The sequence below is a fragment of the Cnephaeus nilssonii genome (assembly GCF_951640355.1).
Source record: "Cnephaeus nilssonii genome assembly, chromosome: 13".
NCBI classification, from domain to species: domain Eukaryota; kingdom Metazoa; phylum Chordata; class Mammalia; order Chiroptera; family Vespertilionidae; genus Cnephaeus; species Cnephaeus nilssonii.
In genome coordinates, this window is record NC_137084.1 from 67,263,218 (window position 1) to 67,269,163 (window position 5,946).

Consider the following 5,946-nt stretch of genomic DNA (forward strand, 5'->3'; position numbering starts at 1 on the left):
ATCAACCCAGTTAAAAAAGACGACTTATGTAGATGGTGGGACTTGGAACTGTTTTCTGAATAATGAAGCAAGGTATTTCAATTTAGGAAAGGACATTTTAAAAAGGCAAAATATAGACAGAATATTAATAATAAACTGACATTTATTAAACATGTATGAACTAGGTGTCTGGTATACATTATCTTATTTTAGACTCATTGAAATTTTGAAAAGGCAGTACAGCACAGGGATTAAAAGTGCACGTGATGCCTTCACTGGTTTGGCTCAGTGGGTAGAGAGTTGGCCTGCCGACTGAAGGGTCCCAGGTTCGATTCCGGTCAAGGGCACGTACCTTGGTTGCGAGCACATCCCCAGTAGGGGGTGTGCAGGAGGCAGCTCATCAATATTTCTCTCTATCCCTCTCTGTAAAAAAATAAAACAAAAACATATATATTTTTAAAAAGTGCACATGTTGGGTTCAGATTAGGGCTGAGTAGTCTTGGGAAAATTATTTAACATCTCTATAAATGTGTGCATCTCTGTGGAGGGAGGATAATATAGCAACATCTCATAGGATTGTGGTGAGGATTTAAAAAGTTGGAATATATATATATATATATACACACACACACATATACATATGTATATATACATATATATGTATATATGGTGCTGAGAATGCTCAAATACTATTCTTATTTTGTTGTTTTTTTTAAATATGTTTTATTGATTTCAGAGAGAAGAAGGGGAAAGGGAGAGAGAGAAACATCAATGAAGACAGAGAATCACTGACTGGCTGCCTCCTGCACGCCCCCTACTGGGGATCAAACCAGGGACCTCTTGGTTCATGGGTCAACGCTCAACGACTGAGCCACATGGGCTGGGCAAAAACTTTTGTTTTGTTTTGTTAATCCTCACCTGAGGATCTAGCTTTGGCCAGTTTAATTTTCAGCGCCCCAGGTGAAGAACCTAAGATGGGCAGAGGTAAAGATTTTTCCTTCCCTACAGTATATACTGATGTAGGGAAGGAAAAAATAATTTTCCCCAAACCCTTCTGAGTTCTTGGCTGAGATCACTGTAATAAAAGACAGATTAACAAGAGGAAAAAACAGAAGTTTAGCAAGGAAGCCCCCTCCCCCCTGCACTTGATGTCCCTCCTCAGTAATTTTATACCCACTGACCCCCTTATCCTACTGGTTGGCTATATATACATCCTCAGCTGTCTGCTGTATTCAGAATTGAGCCTTACCTCTCTGTCCTGAATAACCTTACCTTTTCTTACTTGTTGACATCTTAAGTGTCAGAATATTTTATTCTTTAACAATACCACACAATCAATCCCAACATTCTTTATACTTATTTATTTAAATAAAGCTTTACATATGCAATTGATGCATATGAAAATATTTTTGATGTCATTCATAATAGAGCAAAGAAATTAAAACTATATGAAATAGGGATTTCTAGTCAAGTGGTGGCATAGATACTCGCTTCCTTCCACAACCACATCAAAATTACAACTAAGCTACAGAATAATCATCATTCAGAACTGCCTTAACCCTTTGCACTCGCTTTTTTCTCGATTCCTTTATTCTACTCGGGATTTAATTTTTTAAATACCCCAGATTTTACAAAGCGCGGCAGTAGAATAAAAAACTGGAGTTTCTTTTCATACAAACTTATTTATTTGGATTTTTTTATATTTCAAATTATTGATGCATTCAATACAATTCGACATACGAGCTGCTACCGATGCTAACCGTGTCGAGTCACACTCGACATCCAAGTGCAAAAGGTTAAACCTGGCTGAACAGAAGTCCTATAACTAAGGATATAAAGAAGAAGCCACATGAGACTGGTATGAGGGGTGGAGATGCAAAATTGGTAGTTACAGAATAGTCATAGGGATATAAAGTACAGCATAGCGAGCATAGCTAATAATACTGTAATAACTATTATGGTATCAGGTGGGTACGAGATTTAGCAGGATGACCACTTAGTAAGTTATATAATGTCTAACCACTGGATTGTACAACTGAAACTAATATTGTCAAATGTAATTGAAATACAAAAAAGTATTCAAAGTAAAAAATATATATTCTGAATACATTTACTATATTACCTAGTTCTTTTCTTCAGTAGGGAGAAAGGAAAAACAGAAGGGAAAAAAAAACCTAGTACCACTTCCCACCTACAAAATTTCTCACTGTCTTAAAACAAGGATTGTTAAATATGGTAAGGGCATTTCCTCCCACCCCCTTTCCAAGTCTTTTTGTGAAAGTGGTTTTTCTTTGTTCATAATAAAGGTAAGGACATCCACTTAAAATCAATGTCTACCTATTGATAGCCTCAAGACAGAGCATGATGCATTCTGGGACAGATAATGTATATGTACATCTTTTTCACATATGCATACAGACCCATATGCAAGAATGAAAAATGTTATGACGGCATTATTCTGACAGCTTCTAAGCTGACAAAAACTTTGTCCTTAAATGCATGTTTTATTTTTTCCAAATAAAAATTACCTTTTGCCCTGACCGGTTTGGCTCAGTGGATAGAGCGTCAGCCTGCGGACTGAAGGGTCCCAGGTTTGATTCCGGTCAAGGGAATGTACCTTGGTTGCAGGCACATCCCCAGTAGGGGGTGTGCAAAAGGCAGCTGATCGATGTTTCTCTCTCATCGATGTTTCTAATTCTTTATCCCTCTCCCTTCCTCTCTGTAAAAAAGCAATAAAATATATATTTTTAAAAATTACCTTTTATTTTTCCCTAGTTTTATGCAAGAAAATAAAAAGCCATATTGGAGCTAAAATGGAATTTACATACATTGCTGGGTGGATTGCAAAATGCTAACACTGCCGATATTTGACCATATCTAGCAAAGTTATGAATTTATCATTAGATCTAACAATCTAACTGCTGGGAATATGTCTTAAAATAAGACATGTTCATAACTATTCATTACAGCACTATTTGTAATAGTAAGAGATTGGAAACCACTCAGAAGTATATCCATTAGGGAAGTAGTTGAATACATATGTTCTAGTTGAATATATTATTGGTACATCTACACAAAGTAAGACCACATTACCCAGCTCTGTCCATGGATTAAGTTATAAAAAAAATACAACTCAATAACAGTGAGCACCACAAACATTCAGATTATAGTTTTTAAATACCATTTCCCATTAAAGGAACCAGGGCACCCTGAATAAATGGTGCATTATAGAAATGTACAACATCAGCCTGGAAATCAATCAAAGACTATTAGGACCATGTCAAAGGACTCAGAAACTAATGTGTATACTCCTATTAGCCTAAGATTAAAAATACTTGAGCACCAATAATGGCAGTAACTATAATGGATTACAACTCACAAAATACATTTAAAACCCCAGATTAATAACTATTCACTTTTAGAGTTTTTAATCTACCAGGAATGTCTTTAATAGTTTAGTTCAAGATCTAGCTTTTTTTTTAAAAAAATGTATTTTTATTGATTTCAGAGAGGAAGAGACAGAAACATCAATGATGAGAGAGAATCATTGATCGGCTGCTTCCTGCATACTCCACACTGATGATCAAGCCCACAACCTGGGCATGTGCCCTGACTGGGAATTGAACCGTGACCTCCTGGTTCATATTTCGATGCTCAACCACTGAGCCATGATGGCTGGGCAAGATCTAACTTTTCTATTAAAATATTCATTCATTTAGCATTACTTATTGAATAGTTAATATTCTTATCACTAATATCAATGTCGTATATCAAATTCATATATACGTATTACATGGATGTATATATATATATCCTATATCTTTATATCTATATCTGTCTACCTACCTATCTGTACACACACACACAACACATACTTTTTTGGGGCTCCTTATCCTGTTCTTTTGTTTATTTGTCCATTCTTGTGCTACTACAATACTGTCTTAATTACTGTGGCTTTATTATACAACTCATTATCTGGTAGACAAATCCCTTCAATCTTATTTTCACCCTTAAAATTGTTTTGAATCCTGTAAATATCTTTTCTACATAAATATGAAAAATATTAGGATGGCAACTTCAACAGAAATATACAACTTATTTTTTAAAATCACCAGCAACTCGTTCTAGCCGGTTTGGCTCAGTAGATAGAGCATAGGCCTGCAGACTGAAGGGTCCAGGTTCAATTCTGGTCAAGGGCACATGCCTGGGTTGCAGGCTCAATCCCCAGTAGAGGGCATGCAGGAGGCAGTTGATCAATGATTGTCTCTCATCATTGATGTTTCTGTCTTTCTCTTCCTCTCCCTTCCTCTCTGAAATCAATAAAAATATATTAAAAATAAAACAAAATCACCAGCAACTCTACACTGAAAATATGAAAAAGATTAACTGAATAAATTTAACACCAAACTACAGCTTATACAAGATTAAAGTTACAAAGTAGTATTTATTATAACTGAAAGTTATTACATACTTTTTTTGGGGGAAATATCTAAGGCTTTTGAGTGTTTGAAATTCAAATTTTCCCCTATACTAAAGTATGTTCATTATCTTTTTTGGTCAGGACAAGAACTGAAAAAGAGAAATAACCTTGAATTCAGAATGAACAATTCTTGCTATATATATTTCCCCCCTATGTAAGGAAGATTCTGTAACTTTCCGAGAAACAGTGACTTGAACTAAATACTGAACTACTACCAAAACTCATGTGCCATATTTGGAAGTTTTTAGTCATTTGGGGCCATGGCATTTCTTCCCCGTGTGTCACAAACTTACCAATACTTTCTTTATACTATTAACACTGGAACAAAAAACCCTTCTGTTCTGTGACTGACTGGCAGACAGAAATGACAGGGGCAGAAAATGGGAAATGGTTCAGGATCCTGGAATTCCCGGCTGCCTAACTAAGCGGCTTGCTATTTGGAAGTTTTTGAAATGTTTTGCCCCCGGAGTTCCCCTGAAAAAGAGGGCGTCTGCTAATCACTGACAAACAATGTCTTCACAGAACACACATTAAGACATGTGCTCGCTGCCATATGGCAAACATTTACTCTGCGACACCGTTTGTGGCATTCATGGGGATGGGGGCGGGGGCGGGGCAAAAATGCCCATGGCTAGCCACACCAAGGTTTTTGAAATAAGGACACGCTTTCGTTAGTGCCATCTCTAGAACAGAAAACCAAGAGTTTAAAAACAAAAGTTTAAAAACAAAAGGTCCGCCGAAACCGGTTTGGCTCAGTGGATAGAGCGTCCGCCTGCAGACTCAGGGGTCCCGGGTTCGATTCCGGCCAGGGGCATGTACCTTGGTGGCGGGCACATCCCCAGTGGGGGGTGTGCAAGAGGCAGCTGATCGATGTTTCTAACTCTCTCTCCCTCTGTAAAAAATCAATAAAATATATTAAAAAAAACACAAAAGGTCCACCGGTTAATTATAACATAGATGTAATTATAATATTATCCCCAAACGATTATAAAAATCAAGCCTCCAAAATTAAGCTGGCGCTGTTCTCCTTTCCAGCACTTCTGCTTTCTTCCATTTCCACGGCGAGCTGTTGCAAGCGGAGGAAAACGGTTACAAACTGCTTGAAACGGTTACAATTGTTTACTTCATCGAAGCAGAAATGCCACCAGGTTGACTCTGTTCTCAGAGGCAGCGGCTCACGAGCGCGGGCGTCACGCCGGCGGTATTTGGCCCGGAGCCGGATCGCATAGCTGCGGGGTGACGCGGGGAAAAGGCGCAAAACCACCCCCCGCGCTGGGGCGTTTCCGCAGGATTTCCCAAGATTCAAACGCTCCGGGTCACGGTGTGTCACGTCCCCCTCGGGAGAATGTTAGGGACCCAGGGAGAAGGAAAAGGTCAAAAGCGTTCAAACCTCGAGGTAAACCCCGAAACACCGGCTGCTGGGCACGGTGCCCTCTCCCTGCCGCCGGCTGACCCACTGACCGCAGCGGAACGCGCGCGGACTCCCG